The sequence below is a fragment of the Ursus maritimus genome, unplaced genomic scaffold (genome assembly GCF_017311325.1).
Source record: "Ursus maritimus isolate PB19 unplaced genomic scaffold, ASM1731132v1 scaffold_20, whole genome shotgun sequence".
Lineage (NCBI taxonomy): Eukaryota > Metazoa > Chordata > Mammalia > Carnivora > Ursidae > Ursus > Ursus maritimus.
Window position 1 is genome coordinate 35,988,085 of NW_024424453.1, and position 19,598 is coordinate 36,007,682.

The following is a 19,598-nucleotide window of genomic DNA, read 5'->3' on the forward strand; positions in this document are numbered from 1 at the left end:
GAGTCAGAGGGAGAGGCAGAAGGAGAAGCAGACTCCTAGCTGATCAGGGAGCCTGCCACGGGGCTTGATCCAAGAATGATATTATAAAAATGTGTTATTGTTTTTTTGCCCTCTGAGAATCTCTAAATACAAATTAAGTTAAAGGATTGTTCCAAAATCTATTGTGCCATCAAAATGCATTGAGACATTTCTTATGGCAGGAAAGGATCTTGTTAGTCCTTTGGTTGCTATTGTCTGGGATTAACAAATAAGAAGAAACCAGGTAGGAAATGGCTAACATACTGGGAATATTTGTTCATACCAAAATACCACTGCTTCCTTGTCTGTATCTGAACGGTCCTGGAAAGATTCTTTCCAACAGGTGTGTGGTGTGCACAAGAGACTGACTCTGGTGATCTGGCCGCTGTACCCTGTCATCTCCATCATGAGGATGTAGGGAATTATGCTACCAAAACATTGACAATGTGACCAGTAAAAACATAAATAAATAAATTGAAAAAAATAAAAAAATCCAGTTCTGTTATGTTGGAGCTCATCGGCCTAAGTGCCAGCGGACACATGGCAGACAGAATCTGGGCCACTCAGAAGGTGTCTTCTGAGTAGGGTTTCTGATCATAGTCTTTAAGTCCCTCTCTGCTTTTTTTTTTTTTTTTTAATTTTTTGATCCGGTTTGTGCTGGTCAAACCTGGATGATCAGGACTAAAGAGAACTATAGCTTTAAGTTATGCATACGCCTAGCTGTCTATATCCAGCTCCACCATACTGTTAACAGAAGTCCTGATGCTTCCAGATGTGCTCCATGACTTGCTTTATCCAGTAACCAGCAAGTTTATCTTCCTGGATGCTGTTCTGCAGGTGGTTGATGGTAGCTGCCAGGATACTGGAGAGACTCACCACCTGGGCACACTGGGTCAGGCCGAGGGTGAAGAGCTTATTCTAGCAGGGCCGCACAAGGCTGGTGTTGCATTCCTGACACAGTGTCTGAACAGCTGAGACTGAGCTGGGCTCATGCATGGGGAGGAAAAGCAAGTGGGATGTGGGCTTGCAGATGTAGCTCATGTTGAAGTATTCTGGAATGGGGCTGGGCATCGTGAACCTGGATGTGATGTGTCTAAAAGGAGAGTGCCTTTGACCTCAGGGATGGCTGGGGACTGGTCTCCAGTGATGACGTGGATGCTGCCTCCTCCACTAGTGTCTGTCCTGTCTGCCAGGCTTGGAGACACAAAGCTGTCCATGGTATTAAGTGCTTTTGCTAAGGTATCAAATGCTCTAGGCATCTCTCTTGCAGACTGGTTCTCCCACGGTACTTCCAAAGCATCACCCTCGTTAAGGGATTCATTTAGGTCTGCAAGGGAGGCTACTACATTTGCCAGTAAGCCCCCTGGCTTGTCTCAGGTTTAGAATACATGGTTGGGAGAACCATACCATCTCCGTATATCAAAGGCTCCTGGATGTTCACAGGTGTCCTGGATCAAGAAGATCTGTTTCTTAGTTGAAGCGGCACAATTGCTTGGTTTCTCCCATCCCACCATCAAAAAGTTTCTTCTCCCCCGCACAGCAGCCCCCCCCCAATGGCTTCTGTTCACACTGTGTAGATTACATTTCCATACCCATCTCTAAGCATTTTTTTCAGTCAACAACACCGACAGCTGTTCTGATGGTGCTTACTGATGATGCAGTCTTAATTGCTCTGACAGCTGTAGGTCAAATTTTTCCTTATGCCCCTTTTGAAGACATTTTGCATCCTTCACAACTGACAGCCCCATAGTGACAGCCTGGGGCTTTGTGGCCACAGACCATATAGGACTCCACCACCTGAGGCCACTGGTTGTGGGCCTTCCACAGGAAACGCTCCGCAGAAGCCGAGTCCCTGGATGATTGGATCCCGCCAAGCATGAGGTTATCCCAGGTGGTGTGAATGAGCTGCCTGGCATTGGATGTCTCCCGGGAAGCCAGGATGACCTTCTCAGTTCCAGCTGATGAGGAAGAACTGCCGCTTGTGGAACCCAGAGGTGCTCACTGCCGTGACTATCTGGATCTTCTGTCGTGTCTGCTGGTCTGTAGCAGCCTGACGGCTCTGAGGCCAGGCTACCGCGGGGTGGGCGGAGGTTGCCTGGATGCACCAGGAGGGGCTGGCCTCCCCGGGGAGATTCCTGCAGGAGATCTGTGTGTGTCGTGCTGAAGCCACCCTCTGCTGAACCAGCCCCTCCAAATTTGCAGCCACCGGGAAACAAAAGCATCAGAGAAACTCGGAATTTGGCACCAAAGTGGCCAGAAGCAGGTATGGCGGCTGTGGTGGGCGGCAGGGCGCCAGAGGCTGGGCTCCCAGCTGGTGGCGGGTCCCTGGGGCTGGGGGTCTTGCAAGGCTATGGGCCAGAGGGGAGACGCCGAGGTTGGGTGGGAGGAGGGGCATGGGGACCGGCTGGGGGCGCCCTGCGGTTCTGAGGAAAGAGAACTGTTATTGTTTTTGTCAGTGCAAGGTCAGAGTTCATGACCCCCGTGCTTTTGCAATCGGCTTGCTTTTTTCTATAAAGGTTGGAAAAAATTACTTTATGAAGCTTTAGGAAATACTGAGGATAATTAATATATAGTCCAGAGTTAGATACAATTTAATATTGTTCAATTCCAAAATAAAAGTTGTGAGACCATGAAGTTTCCCAACACTTGATTTTAATACATCGTGTTGATTTTCTAAAACAACTCAGTCAATATTTATAGTAGCTGGAGTATTTATGAAAAATCTGGCATCAGATATTTATATATGTGTATATATATATATATGTGTGTGTGTGTGTGTATGTATAAAACCCAAGATTGTATGAACTAGGAAACAATTGTTATGTCTCAACAGCAGTACTAGAGTGCAGAGTTTGAGACTGAGATTTAAAAATGCTTTTCAAAATGTGGGATTTGGAAAAGGAGCAGACATCTTGTTTCTAAAACCTGAAGTTTTTCTCAGGACTGAAATCAAAGTTGTAGCTACCACAGAAGAGGAAAGAAGGGAGTGTGAATGTCATCCACCTCAAGTGCATGGTGTAGGCACTGAAGGATAACCCTGCACTATAGCTAGAAAAATCCACACCAGAATTGATTCCAGCTGCGATGACCTGCCTCTTGGGCAGACAGCTGGGCCTGCAATCAGATGTGGACAGTCACTTGGTGGTTTGCTGCCTGCCTCATGGCCCAGATCTGTAAGCATTTTGGCACAATCACTAACAACATCCAGCCCTGGATCACCAGGACCTTCACCAAGAGCTAGGTGCACTGAGAAGACTCGGGGGCAACTCACCGTGCCTCCATCTCAGGCCTGGCAGAGCTGGGACACAATATGGTCAAGACTCTGATTCTACCATGGCTCCAGCAGGGAGGGAAGTGGATCCGCAGTGTCCTGGATGGCCCTGTGCTGAGCAACGTCACCACATCTGAGCTGACCACATGCAGAGCCTTCTCCAGAAACACTATGCCCCAGTACACTGTGCCTACCATCTGATAATCAGGATTCTCGTGGGGCAGAATTTGGGTCCCTTGGACTCCTCCTTTCCACCCATGTGGTCAAGGCTCTGGCCCAGGCTGCTCTGCAGGCTCAGCAGGTCAACAGGACCACTCTGACCACCACTCAGCACTGGTCCACACTGACCTCTTGCAGTTCCCTCAGCTTGGCCCTAGGACCTCTGGTTTGCTGAAGGTCCCTGGTGCTACCACACTGCCCATCCAGACTCTGGAATGTGTGTGAACTGCTGCCCCATCTCCCCCTTCCCCTCCTCTAACCAAGTTTATTATAATGTCATTGTCCTCCAGTGGCTCATCCACCCCATAGGTCCTGTCTCTCAGCATTTCATCTTCTGTCTCAGGTTCTAGCACTACTTCTCCTGTCATCACCATTGTCCCCAGTGTGCAGCCCATTGTCACACTGCCACAAGTGCACCCCCACCTTCCTTTGGTCCCTGGCATTGTTCAGAACTACATCATGGTCTCTTCCCCCAACAGAGGAGGGGCAAAGGAGGTCCTACCACCTATCCTTCGCCAGCCTCTCCCCAGTCCTCAGCCCCCTCCGAACCTGAAGGCAGTGCACTCTGGGGGGGAAATAGGAAGCTGGGGACAGCCCTCCTCCAGCTGCAGGGACTCCACAAAAGCTAATGGCTTCTAGCCCTCTGAATCTGGCTTCCGTCGGCCTGCTCCTTGATGTTGTTACACCTCAGCTGACTTTCTTCTTTCCCCTAGATTCTCACACACATGCTGGGTGGTAGTCTGTTTCCCCCACATTGCTCTCTTTTTAGATATTTTGCAGCCAAGTCCATATTATAAAAGTTTGATTTGTTAAAAAAACAACAAGACTTGAATGCAAGACCTGAAATCATGAAACTCCTGGAAGAAAACAGGCAGTGAGGCTCCTTGACATTGGTCTTGGTGATAGTTTTTTGGATCTGACACCAAGAGCATAAGCAACAAAAACAAAATAAACAAGAGGGACTACATCAAAATAAAAAAGCTTTTGCACAGTGAAGGAAACCACCAACAAAAATAAAAAGCGACCTACCAAATGGGAGAAGATATTTCAAATGATACATCTGATAAGAGACTAATATCCAAAACATATAAAGAACACATACAACTGAACACTAAAAAAACAAATAGTCTGATTTAAAAATGGGCCGAGGACCTGAATAGACATGTTTCCACTTTTGTTTTGTTTTAAGTAGGCTCCATGCCCAGTGTGGAGTCCAACATGGGGCTTGAACTCACAACCTTGAGGGCTTGAACTCACAACCCTGAGACCAAGACCTGAGCTGAGATCAGGAGTTGGATGCTTAACTGACTGAACAACCCAGGCACTCCTGAATAGATGTTTTTCCAAAGAAGACATACATACCAATGGCCGCCAGACACATGAAAAGGTGCTCAACATCACTAATCATTGGGGAAATGCAAATCAAACCCACAATGACATGCCATCTTACGCCTGGCAGAATGGCACTACTATCACAAAGACAAGAAAGAGGAAGTGTTAGCGAGAATATGGAGATAAGGGGACCCTTGTGCACTGTTGGTGGGACTGTAAATTGGTGTAGCCGCTGTGAAAACAATATAGAGTTATCTCAAAAAATTAAAAATAGAAATACCATATGATCCAGTAATTCCACTGCTGGGTATTTACCCAAAGAAAATGAAAACACCAATTTGAAAAGATGGTGTTAATGCACTATGTTAATTGCAACATTATTTACAATAGCCAAATTATGAAAGCAACCTAAATATCCATAGATAGATGAGTAGATAAAGAAGTTATGGTGTGTGTGTGTGTGTGTGTGTGTGTGTATAGATATATACGTATATGCATATATATACACACATGGATATATATCTATACACACATCCACACATATCTATATATAGTGGGATGTTAGCTATAAAAATGAATGCGATCTTGCCATTTGCAATAATATGGCAGTACCTAGAAAGTATTATGCTAAGTGAAATAGTCAATTGGAGAAAGATAAAAAGCCACATGATTCATTCATATGTAGTATCTGACAAACAAAACAATCAAACAAACCAGAAATAGAATCATACACAGAATGATCTGGTAGTTGCCAGAGGGGAGGTGGGTAGGGGAATGGTTGAAACAGGTGAAGGGGATTAAGAGGTACAAACTTCTAGTTATAAGATAAATAAGTCACAGGGAAGAAAAGTACAGCATAGGGAATATAGTCAATATTAGAGTAATAATGTTGTGTGGTGACAGATGGTAACTATACTTACTGTGCTGACCGTAGTACAATTGTATGGAATTGTTGAATCACTATGTTGTATACCTGAAGCTAATATAACATTGTATGTCAACTAAAACAAAAAATAAAACAACAAGAAAACACAATGAGGTATCACCACGTGTCTGTTAGAATGGCCATCATCAAAAAGGCAGTAATAAAAAATGCTGGTAAGGATGTGGAGAAAAGGGAACTCTTGTGCACTGTTAGTAGGAATGTAAATTGGTGCAGCCACTATAGAAAACAGTATGGAAGATCCTCAAAAATTTAAAAATAGAACTACAACATGATCCAGTAAATCCTCTTCTGGGTATATATCCAAAGGGAATGAAAACACCAACTTGAAAAGATATATGTGCTTCCATGTTCATTGCAGCATTATTTACAATAGCTAAGACATGGAAACAACCTAAGTGTCCTTTGATGGATGAATGGATAGAGAAATGGTGCATATGTATATATGATGGAATACTGTTCAGCTCTAAGAAAGAAGAAAATCCTGTCATTTGCAACAACATGGATGGACCTTGAGGGCATTATGCTAAGTGAAATAAGTCAGACAAAGACAAATACCATATAATCTCTTTCTTATAAGTGAAATCTAAAAAAAAACCGAACTCGGGGTGCCTAGGTGGCTCAGTCGGTTAAGAGTCTGCCTTCGGCTCAGGTCATGATCCTACGGTCCTGGGATTGAGCCCTGAGGCAGGCTGCCTGCTCAGCGGGGAGCCTGCTTCTCTTTTCCTTCTGCTGTTCTCCCTGCTTGTGCTCTCTTTCTCTCTCTCTCAAATAAATAAAATCTTTTTTAAAAAATAAAAAAATTTAAAAAACGAACTCATAGATACAGAGAACAGATTGGTGGTTGCCAGAGGTGGAGGGTTGGGGCTGGGCAAAATGAGCGAAGGTAGTCAAAAGGTACAAACTTCTGGTTATAAAACAAGGAAGTTCTGGGGATGTAATGTACAGCATGGTGACTATAGTTACCAGTACTCTATTGTATATTTCAAAGTTGTAAGAGAATAGATTTTAAAAGTTCTTATAAGGAAAACAATTGCAACTATTTGTGGTGATGGATGTTAAGTAGACATATTGAGGTGATCATTAAACAAATGTCAAGTTATGTTGTGCACCTGAAACTAATATAATATTATTTGTCAATTATATCTCAAAACATTTAAAATAAAACTTACCGCTTTTTTCGTATACAAAAACATAGAAAATTAGGGCATAATTCCTCATCTAGATAATATTTATTAACATTAAAAGCTAGTAATTCATATATATATTAATGTATAATATTCATATATTGATGTAACAGGAAAAATTATGAAAAACTTTGAAATAGGTAAAAAATATTAAGTGTCCTGTTTGGTGTACTATTCCAGCTTATGTGGTTTTGGAGCTATTTTACAACTTTGTATATTGCAGAAAATTGGTAACAATGAAATAATTCTTGTTTATAGAAATGCAAATGAATTGTGTGAAGTGGAATTCAATTGATTTCTACCCTGAGGATAGGTCTATTTTGCAGCTATTTATAAATCATTTTAGCAATTCTTATTGCCCACATGCATGTGGTTCTCTGAATTCTCCTTTGAACTAATTATAACATCTTACTGGTTCCCTCATTAATTAATGAGTTAAATCAAATTTCAGATATTTACTCATTTTAGTTTGTATGAGAGTCATGATTTTACCTTTAAAATATCTTTTAATAGATGGCTACAACATTCAAACAGTGCAAAATGGAATAAAATGAAAAGTGAAAGTCTCTCTCAGGTGCCTGGGTGGCTCAGTCGTTTAAGCCTGTGCCTTGGGCTCAGGTCATGATCCCAGGGTCCCAGGATGGAACCCTGCTTTACGTTCCCTGCTCAGCAGGAAGTCTGCTTCTCCTCTGCCTCTCCCTGCCACTCCCCCTGCCTGTGTGCACTCTCTTTCTCGGACAAATAAACAAATTCTTAAAAAAAAAAAAAGTCTCTCTCCTAGCCAGTTTCACTTTCGTGGACCTTACGGTCTAATGGGGAAGACAGATATTTATCAGATAATGTAAGATAAATGTAAAATTACAGTTCTGAAAAGCATGTTGAAAAAGTGGAACATATTTCTGTGAGAGCAGTCATAGGGTGACCACACCTAGCCAGGACAATCTGGAAAGGCTCTTCTGTTGTAGCAGCAAATGGGCTGAGATCTGAAATGAGTCAGGAAAACTATTGTTTATGCATGTAAAATGGGACCCAATGCAGTGGTGATTCATGGAATCTAAGATGGATAAGTAAGGAAGTTAAAAAAAAAAAAACCTCAGGTTGTTAGGACAGATAGAGAAAATAGAGAAATTTATAAAACATTTTATTTATTTATTTATTTATTTGAGAGAGAGAGAGGGGAAGCATGAGCAAGGGGAGAGGCAGAGGGAAAAATAGGCTCTCCACTGAGCAGGGAGCCCCAGTCTGGGGCTCTATATCCCAGGACCTTTGGATCATGATCTGAGCCGAAGGCAGATGCTTAACCAACTGAACCACCAACCAGGTGCCCCCAAACTTGAAGTTCTGATGAAGTTAATAATGCAAATTGGAAGGAGAGGCTGTAGAAAGAGCCTGGGTTGTTTGAAATGAAGCGGTTGAAAGAAATGAAAAAGTTGAAGTTATCTTGGGAGTGGGTGGCTAGGGTAAAATAAGGAGCTTGGAGATGAAGAAGTTAGGGACCTCTGAGGTCAGTTATTTGTTTGTTTGCCTATGTGGACAATGAGGTCCCCTAGCATTTATTTATGGCAGGGCATGAAGGTGAGTCATGTGCCCAGTCACAGGTGAATGAGAAGGAATGACCTGAAAGAGGAAAAGCAGGAAGAAACTAGCAGAGGATAATGGTCTGGAGTGTCGAGGATGAGCTCCTATCACTAGAGAGGGCTACAGGGCCAGCAGTGCCCTTGGGGGGTGCCCAATTTCAATTAATTCAAGGTGGTAGAGGAAGGGTTCTGGGCCAGAATGAGGTCATAGGGACTTTGTTGTTTATGGATCAGGAGTTCAATGGGTGTGGGAGAGGTTTTGTGGAAGTGAAGTGTGAAGACAAAGGGTGTGAGACCAGGTTATGGGCAAGGCCGTAGAAGTTTGAAGGGATGGTACCCTGAAAAGTTGTTGAGGTGATGGCCGTAGAAGTTTGAAGGGATGGTACCCTGAAAAGTTGTTGAGGTGATGGTTTTCATTTTGGATGTTGATATTTCAAAGCTAGGACTAGAGCCAAAGTGGATTTAACTCTCAAACATGTTTTGGGGGATGGGTAGGACCTAATGAGTAGCAGCTAATGACTTTTTTTTTTTTTTTCCTGAGGCCAACTAGCAGCCAACAGAATCAGAATCCTTTTGTTTCCTGCTGGGTGAAAAATGATATCTCCTTGCTGATTTAAATTGCATTTCTTTAATTTCAAGTGAGGTTGGGCATATTTCCATGTACTTTTAAAACAATTGTTTTAAATTAGATTGTCTTTTTAGAATTTGTACCAGCTCTTAGTAAATTCAGGAAATTAGCTCTTTGACATATGCATTGCAAATATTTTTTTTCCATTTTTTATTTGTCTTTGACTTTGTTTATGGTGTTTTGTCATGTAGCAGTTTTTTAAATTTCTGTTGTAGATTCACCAATCTTTCTTTTTTTGTAATTCTGGGTTTTGTGGTTCTGGGTTTCTGCTTCTTTCCCCCTCTAATATTATGAATAATTTTACTTGTGATTTGTTTTGGAAGTTTTTGGGATTCTTTTAATAGTAAAATCTTTGTTCTACCTGGAATTAAATTTGGTATAAGAGGTGAGGAAGGGATCCAGCTTAATTTTCTTTCCAGACAGATGTTCAGTTGTCCCAATACCACTTAGCTACTGACATGAAATCTCACCTTTGTCACAAATAAAATTCCAATATAGTTGGGCCTATTTTAGAACAAAGGTTTATGTAAGACTGCATGGTATACTTGAGAAGCATGGCTTGGAGCAAAATAGACTAAATTCTGACTGTAGCAGTTGATGTTGACCTTGGCCAAGGAACTTCTCTGGGTTCCAGTTTTGTTTTTTGTTTTTTGTTTTTTTTTCGTCTTCGAAATGGACATGATCATAGCCTTTGAGGATTACAACCATGTGTGAAATACACGCAGTAGAGCAGTGTAAGCAAGAAAGATCACAGAGGAGAGGAGGTCAGAGGAGTAGGGAGGCAGGTTATCTGGGACCCTGTAGGCCATTGTCAAGGTTTTGTTTTTTCCCGTGAGGGAGATTGGAAACCGCTAAGGATTTTGACCAGACAAGTGATATGATCTAATGTATTTTACAAGGCTTTTGTATTGAAATTATACTGTAGAAGGACGCAGGGCAGAAGTGAATTGCAGTTTTGAGGAGAGAGGTGATGAGGAATTAGACCAGGATGGGCGCAGAGATTTGAGTGGGAAATGATGGGATTCTGGATGGAGTTGCCATCAACTGAGATGAAAAGACTTGTGAGTAGAGCAGGTTTGGAGGCATAAACTGGGAGTTGGGAATTGATCATTAAATGTGTTAAATGTGAGAGATTTACCGCATATCTAAGTATAGATGTCAGGTAGGCACTGTACCCACTGGTGGTTCAGGAGAGAGAGCTGAATTGGAGATGAAATCTGGGAGTCATCAGTATATGGACTGTATTTAATATATATAAAGTCATGTGGCTGAGATGAGATCACCAAGGGAGAAGGAAGGAGTTTGCAAGACTGAGCCCAAGGACTCACTGACATGAAGACATTGAGGAGAAAGGGCAAATCAGCAAAGAAAGCAGGGGAATATGCAGTAAGGCAGGCAGACACCGACAAACAGTGGTGTTTTAGAAGCCAGGATTGGAGTGGTAGGGGTGAAAGCCTGATTGGAGTGGGTTTAAGAGAAGGTGAAGGAAGAGATATTGGAGAGTGAGTACATACCATTCGTTTAAGAAGGTTGGATGAGAAGGAGGGTGGAGGAGATGTTGTTGGGGAGGGAGAGAAAGGAGAATGTATAACACTGTTGCCTGGGAGACTCATGCATTTGTTGATCAACTACAGGCATTGGAGTTGGTGCCTTCCCAAGCATGTCTAACATACCACTGTTGGTATGTGAGATGCTTTTAAGTAGTACTTCAGGGCATACTTTTACAAGCTTCCATCATCATACTTTGAGTCCACGGTGTATTTTGAAAAATACAACTAGCATTTATGGTGTTATAGAAGTAATGGTATAAAGTTCTTTTTGAAATAAATTTATTTCAATAGAAAAAGTGAATCAGTTTAAAGAAAAAATATTAAAAGCAATACAGGGGCACCTGACTGGCTCAGTCAGAAGAGCATGTGACTCTTGAGCTTGGGGTCATGAGTTCGAGCCCCACGTTGGGGGTAGAGATTACTTAAAAATAAATAAATAAACTTAAAAGCAGTACAAGTAGTTTATAGATGTGGTAAGTTTACACAAATACTTTAAGCTTAGGCAACACATGCTTAGGGCACTTAAGGTCCTTTATAATCTAGCTCCTTATTTGACTGAAGTCACACTTTCTTTCTCAGTCTTCCTAGAGAATCTCTCTCATCACTATTTCCATCCTGATGCTGCATAATATGTCTTCTCTGAATCCTGTGTTTTGACACTGGACTATATTGTTGTTTATATATTCTATCATCTGTGTGTTTTACTTTCTCAATGAGAATTTCATTTTTTTTAAAGATTTTATTTATTTATTTGACAGAGATAGAGACAGCCAGCGAGAGAGGGAACACAAGCAGGGGGAGTGGGAGAGGAAGAAGCAGGCTCCTAGCGGAGGAGCCTGATGTGGGGCTCGATCCCATAACGCCGGGATCACGCCCTGAGCCGAAGGCAGACGCTTAACTGCTGTGCCACCCAGGCGCCCCTCTCAATGAGAATTTCAATCAGCTTCTACCTTCCCCCACTCAAACATACACACCTACACATAAACAATTCTCTTCGCAAGTGCATTTGCTGTGCGGCCTGCTGAACCTTTGTGATGTTGGGGTCTATGGGAAGGGTGGAAAGCCAGAGCTAGGCCAGTGTCTAGGAAGATGGGACCTAAGCTGCTGTAACAGCTGATGCAGGCTACGAGAGCCAGGAAGTTCCAGGCACAATGTCCAAAAGTCACAATGATCGCAGACCCAGCTCAGTAGTTGGCAGGATAAGGTGATCTGGCCTGGTGATGAGAACATGCAGCAAGCACTTCCCCGTGGTAGTCTGTGGGCAGTCAGGAAGGGGCAATTGTTAAAGCAAGGGCATCTGCACACAGTCGATTAGATCAACACTTACCTCTGCTCGGTTATGGATGGCCCGGGAAGGAAACCTGCCAGACTCAGGTGAGCGCCAGGATTTCCCATCACTACTGAAGAAGACTCCTGGTTTGTAGAGGCTTATTTTAATGAAACATATCTGGATTTGAATCCTAGCTTCATCTACCTATGTGGCCTCAGTTTCTCTATAAAATAGGGATAATAATTCCTAATAATTATTAATTAACTAAACTGATTGCATGTGAAGAGAACCTAATGCAATAATCAATAATGATAGTAATACATTATTATTTAGTTAAAAGAAAGTGGAGAATTCTAACAGAGAGATTAGTGAGTAACTAGGTCATGGCTTTACCAGAACTAAGAACGTGGGCACAGTAACTTGACTTATGGTCAGTAAAAGGATAAACTACTTTATTATCTTAAATCATTGGTGGAATGAGCTGGTCAGTATGCCAACCATCCAATAGCATGAAGGGGCTGTATTATTTCTAATGCGAATTGGACCTATGGGGTCCTGGATGCAATTCCATTGCTGTTTTCAGAATGTTAGATCACTTTTGAGTGCTTTTTCTAGTTTTAAAAATAATGTATAGAAATGAAAGAGGACCCAGCCCATAAGTTACTGTGTTCATTTTTTGTTCTGTTTTGTTTTGTTTAACAAATATTTATTGAATGCCTAGCCAATAAAGGCAGTATGCCAACAGACCCCGAAGAAATGGTGGTGAATAAGACAGGGATTGTCTCTGCCCTTACGGAGCCAAATAGGCAACTCATGTCTGGTTAGTGAATTATGATTGTGATACCTGTTAGAAGAAGTGCAGGGTGGAAAGAATGCAGTGAATAGGGGGAATCTGGTCTCACCTGGGGGTGGTTGTTAGGGTGTTTACAATGGGATCTGGAAGATAAACAGAAGTTAGTTGGGTAAAGCAGGGGGAGAAAAAGAGCATTTCAGGAAGAGCGCGTGTTAAGGCCTTGGGGTTGGAGGACCCTGGATTTCCCAGGACTGAAAGATGTTTAGTGTGGCTGGAGGGCAGAGAAGAGTCAGTGTTGCAGAATGTGATTGTGATGCGGATGAAGGCCAGTAGGCAAGGTCTTCTGGATGATATCAAGGAGTTTGGATTTTGCCTTTAAAAAAATGAAGAGGCCAAATGTACTTTAGTGAAATGAACCCAGAGCAGCAGTGTGGAAGGAGGTGGGGAGCAGTGCCAGAATGACGGAGAGAGACCCATTAGGAAGCTACCGTAGTGTTCCAGTTGAGCCGGATCCAGTGGTTCGCTGAGCCGGTGGCCGCCTGGGAGGAGTCGCAGACCAATCTGAGAGAGTCATAGCAGCTCCCTTGGGAATAGGGGCTACTTCGGCCAGAGAAGGAAAGGCAAAGGTTTTATTTTTAGAGCGAAGAGGATATTGGCTGCTTGTCTTCTATCTCCACAGAGAAGGAAAGAAGAAATCATCTTACAACTTAGGGAGAATTTGGGTTTACTTCGTATAGTAATAGACCTGCCAAATAGAAACTGTGTAATTTTTAAATGAGGAGTTTTAAAAGTGAGATAGAGAAATCCATCCAGGAGGCAAGAAGATGAATCCAATGACCTCTTGAACTATTTCCTGTTTCATAATTTCTTATTCCACATTTGCCTAGTACGTCTCTCATGAGTACAAGGATATATTTTTATTTAAAAGTCGTCCCAAACTGGAGCACTGAGGATTCCCAGAAGTTTTTTTGGGAGCATTTACACGCTTTATCAGTGTGAGAAAGAGAGAAGCAGATCTGGATAGCCAGGAACAGCCCTGGAACACAGAGCGAGGCCCTGGCGCTCTGGGGAACACCAACAACCCTCAACACGCCTCCTGTGTGACCATGGCAGGTCAAGGCAAAGACAAGACCCCTTAGTAACCGTGTTTGAGCACAGAGGAAAGCATGAACAACATCCAAACCACAAAAACAACCAAATATCTGCCCTATCCTGGCAGATGGGAATGGTTGCTGCTTCTTTACAGACAACAGCCTTAGTCTCATTCCATTCTTCTTAGCTTCTAGATAAGAATCATGAAGATACCCAAATCCTACAATAAAGCCTTTCTAATAATACCTTTCAGTGAGATGACCTATGGTTCTCCATTACTGCAACAGGTCAAGAGACCCAGCTTTTTCAACTACAGGTGTTTCCACCGGTTTTGGCTTGATCAAGAGCATCAGTAAGCATAAGGAACAGTCTGTGGGTTTTGTACCTTTTCCCACCCGTTTGCTATTGGAATAAAAAGTTCAAATTTTCAGGGCACCTGAGTGACTCAGTCAGTTAAGCCTCCAACTCTTGGTTTTGGCCCAGGTCATGATCTCAGGGTCCCGGGGTCAAGCCCCACGTCAGTTTCCATGCTCATCAGGGAGTCTGCTTGATATTCTCTTTCTCCCTCCCCCTCTGCCCCTCGCCCCACTCGTGCACACATTTCCTCTCTCTCTAATAAATAAATAAATATTTAAAGAAATTCAAATTTTTCTATGTTTTGCTATATCACATAGCTAGTGTCTTCTAATTTCGTACATGATGTCTTGACACCTATAAGATCACGGCGTTCTGGCCAGTTTCTTTGTTAAACATTGTAGCCCACTTCTTTGTCTTTTTATATCACCAAGTTCTTATGTCAGGGGAAGCATAATCATTGACAAAATCTTTGACTTTCTCGTTACCATCTTGCATATGGAAAATTATGCAAATTGACGATATGAAAAGTGTAACAATCTATAACTCAGCCAAATCATACTGCTTGTTCATAATAGTGAGGCTTTTCTATTTGCAGCAAAAGTGGCTCTTTTGTGTTCAAGATTTTTAGTTTGTCCACATCTGTGAGAGAATTCCCAAAGGAACTTTGATCTTGGATGTCTGTGGTTGAGTATTCACGGATGATGCTGATGGTTCATTACTCATGCATGGGCACACTGACTTCTTGCACGTTGCTTTTTCTTTCAGCTAATTCTGGATATAGAACACAGTACTCAGCAACATTGTATATGCAGTACATTTGGGACAGACTTTCGTGGGGAGCGGGGCTGTTTGTAAGTACCTACATTAAATGGCTCTCTGTGCTTGAGAGCTGTGCTGTGGGGAGACATGCAACAATGTTATTCGAGAAACTTACTTCAAAATTACAGAACCCTCACTGCAACTTGTATTACATGCTGGTGAAATATAAATACTTGAGTGAAAACATCATCTTTCTTTACATGCATTTTGGGTGTTTGTATAATTAAAGTGATGGCATATCCATTCTTCATATACTTTTTGTTAGTCCATGCACCATCCCCTCACCCCTCTATTATTTCTGGATGGAAGGCTCCCCTTTGTGAGTCAGCAGTGGGCTGAATGAAGGAGGTGACAGGGGATTATTACGTGACAGTGGCAGCTAAATAATCATTTTATTGTTCTTTGGGAATTAGAATGAGGATGGGGATCAGAATGAGGAAAAGGTCTAAAGAAGAACAGTTTTTGCAGCTAAAAGTATTATCACTTACTTCTATGTAATGTTCCAAATCTTGGATATTCTGAAGATGTCACCCCATTTTGATACTAACAGGGGAGAGAGAGAACCAGGAATGTGGAAAATGCTTAAAACATGGTCAAGATTTTGAGTGTCTTCTAGGGCATAATTTCTATTTTGTTTTGTAACATTATCTTAAGTGAAATAAGTTAAACCTTTTGAATAGTTATGAATAGATATTAAATGTATTTGTTAAATTGCCTATGATTCATTAATTCTCAAACATTAAATGTTAACCTGTAAAAAGTTACTTTTAAATTACTAAATCGAATCCTTTAAGAAGGATTGGTTTTACAATCTGGAAATTTTATTTTTTTTACTAATAAAAAGATCACTGAAGGTTTTCTTCTGGAGCAATTTCATAAAGAAGAGGACAGGACAAGTACTCAGAATTTTAAATATTCTCATATTAAAAAGTGCTTATTTTAAGAAAACAAGTATTTCATTTTATACTATTAATAGATGGAATACTTTAAACCCAGTTTCTATTTTTGTCTCATCTTTTTAAAGGATTGTTTCTTTTGTTTATTGTATTAAATTTTTAACTTGTTTTGAAACAATTTTAAATTTACAGAAAAGTTGTACAAGTAGTAGAAAGATCCATAGACTTCTGTATGGCTTTTATCAAGATTTTCTAATTGTTAGCATTTTTGCATTCTCTGTCCCTCTCCACACGCAACCCCCCCCCAACAAACACACAGATATGTACACATACATATTGCTGTGGATTTTGTTTTTTCCTAAACTACTTGAAAATATGTTGCATACATGATGTACTAGAATTCCTTAATATTTAGAGTGTATTTACCATGCAAAAATCAAAATTATGAAATTGTCATTTATCTAACATTACCATCTAATCCATAAATCCCACTCAAAGTTTTCCTGTTTCCTCCAAAATTGCCCTTACGGGGTTCAAGATCCAGCAGGATCATGTATTGCATTTAGTTGTTACTCCAGCTTGGAAAAGTTTCTAAATCTTTGTCTTTAATGAACTTGACCTTTCTGAAGAGTACATGACACTTACATTGCAGAGTCTCTCTTCATTTGAGGTCTCCTGATATTTCCTCATAATTTATGCATTCTGGGCAAGAATAATCTTTTTTAATCTATTTTTTTGTGTTCCATAATATAGATAATTTGTCAAAAGAGTAGCACATATATATAATTTATAAATAAGTGGAGGTCCATGTGCAAAAATGTTTCTACTAATGGTGTTACATGAAGATAAAGAGTTGGCGGCCACTGTGCTAAGTGATAGTGAGGGTAACAGTCTAGGGGCTGGGCACCAGAAAGAAGAGAATGAACATTTTTTAACTTGGGCATTGTGGGAGCCCAGAAGCCTTGAGCCAATGAATTACCCTGGTTCTGGGTTAAGACCATAATTCTAAGCCTCACATCTTTGTGTGATCATATGCTTTACTCTAATTCAAAACTTGTGGTGTAGAAATTTAAAAACCTATGTTTTCCACTTATTTAGATACTTGATTTTAATGGATATCATAGTTGAAAAAGGTCTTCCAACAATATGGAAACCCAAATACAAAGAGTATGTCTTTGAGTATGCTTTCCAAACTGTAATACTCGTCTTTCAAAACTAATAAAATATTTTTGTTAAAAAAACTAAAATTTTACCTATTGAAGTTTTATGATTAAAAAAATTAACATGTAGGTTTAACATGCACTGAAACTATTGAAAAGTTTTAACAAGTTAAAATAGTTTTCCAAGTTTCTTAAGTGTGCATGTATTAGAGTTTTTATGGGCTATGTAAGTTTTGGCAACAATAGCATGTAATAATGGAAACACTTCCAAAATTCTGCTTTCATAAAGCTCTCTCCATAGCATAAACGTCTTTCAAGTAGTAGTTTATTTTCTCACTTATTGTTAGATTGACTATTTTGTGGTACATGGAGTTCTCATGCCCGCTAACTGCAAAAGTCAGCACATTTGAATCGCTTGATTTTTTTTTGTTGCTAGAGAAAAATGAAGAACTCATCTTCAAGTGAGACAACGCTTGTAAGGATTTTGCCAGTCTCTCCTGCAATTCTCTGTGGGATTACTTTACTGGATGCTGTGGTGCACTGCTGTGTTTCCACTGTGTTGGTGGCTGAGAGGTCATTCTCTAGGCATTGCACTCAGTGGAAAGATGTCTCACCCCTTCCCACAGGGCAGCTCTCATCCAAAGCCCGGCCAGTGCTGGATATAAATGTTCAGACAGCCTGCTGCAGGTGGAGCAAAACTGAAGCACCAGCCCAACTCCAGAGCTCCCCATGGGATTGGTTGAGGACCAATTAAATTTAATTTCTCCCTCTGCTCAATCTTGCCTTCTGCACTTCCCTATAACTGATCTTGAGGGCACTCTCTAGTAACATTTCTGTATGTGATTCTTCTCAGAATCTTCTTCCCAGGGAATCTGATCTAAGAAAGTTACCTTCCATAAAGGTGTGCAGAGTCCCTTAGATTTTTTAATGTTGTTTTTATAAAGCTAACCTCACTTATGATATTCTGTAGCACTGTATTTTTAGGGGAGGGAGGAAAGAGAGAGAAAGAGCGCATGTGTGTGAACGGGTGGGTGGGAGTGGGTTGGGGAGGGGCAGAGGGAGAAAGAAAATCCCAAGCAGCCCCACATGGGGTTTTGATCTCGCAACCCTCAGATCATGACCTGAGCTGAAATTAAGAGTTGGATGCTTAACCTGCTGAGCCACCCAGGTGTCCCTGTCCTGTAGCAGTTTGATTTCTTATAGCTTCACCATCTTTGCTGCAATAGCTTGCCTGTGAATGATAGAGGGAATGCATTTCATGTGGAGTACTTTATACCTTTTTTATGGAATTTAAAAAACTCCAAATAGTTGCTTGAAATATTCTAAACGTCATAATTTTTCTTTAAAAGAAATTATTTATTATTGAGGGAGAATGTTATTTGGCCCTTTTTTTAAGTAGCTCACCAAAAAAAAAAAAAAAAGCCCTTCATGTGTTTTATTATTGGAAACAGAATCCAGAAAATACCATAGCTGAAATGTGTTAGAAGCATCAGTGTTTCATCCAAATATATAGCAAACCTTCAACACTACGCAATTTGTTCCAACATTTGTTTCTTCGCTCTTCTACAATGCTTTCCATATATCATTTAACAATATTTGCTGACAAAGATATACATTTTAGGTTTCACCACATGCTTTTTGTTTTGTTTTGTTTTGTTTTGTTATGTTTCAGCCATTTTAACTGTGACAGAAAGAACATGTGTTTCCCCAAAAGAGGTGGCTGTGCTTTTTACCTTTGCTTTAAAATGAGCAATCTCAAAGAAGCTTCTAAATATTTATTACCACATTTCATGACACTTTGTAAAATTCTATATTTAGTGTTGCATGACTTTATCAATCTCTGAAAAAGAATGGCTTTTCTTCAGGTTTGAGATGCTTAGTTTTAACATATCCCACTAATCTTTATGGCATGATGCTACCATTTGCTACTTCTATTTCTGGCAATATGACAAACTAGATTATCCAGAAAGCTTCCTGCTATAAAACACTCACACATGCTAGATAAAATATAAAACAATATCATTTTTAAATATGTAGCCAAATGAGAAAGCATGTAAGGAAATTCCCAATGGGCAAAACGTGAGGTACGAACTGAAAACCAGAGCCAAACCACACTGGTTGGTCCTTTGACCGCCTGGGGAGTGGGATCAGGAGAGAGCAATGGAATCCTTGTCTCTGTCACATAGAAGTTTAGATCTTAGTGCCTATACAAGAATAGAATATAATGTCTTGGAATTTCATGAGTTTAAAGATTGTATTTGAGATACCATAGAAAACTGGAGCCTTCGAAGATTCACACTAGAAAAACTATCTACCCACCGGTGCAGAATAGTGTCTGGGGGGCATTCGTATGTCTTTATTTAGATTTTAGATAGAGAAAGTCTTTAATGAAAATTCATAACTGTATCCCTATCCTCACCCACAGTTGGGATTAAAATATTCCTAGTTGTCAGGTTCTACAAACTCTGAGCCAGTAAATTAACATA

At 40.9% G+C, this 19,598-nt stretch overlaps 2 pseudogenes; one reads left to right on the top strand and one right to left on the bottom strand.

The window, feature by feature from the left end:
- Nucleotide 1: 1 nt before the first annotated feature.
- On the bottom strand, nt 2-2,230 carry LOC103681940 (annotated as a pseudogene).
- A 53-nt stretch (nt 2,231-2,283) lies between these two features.
- On the top strand, nt 2,284-4,381 carry LOC103681949 (annotated as a pseudogene).
- The last annotated feature ends 15,217 nt before the right edge of the window (nt 4,382-19,598 follow it).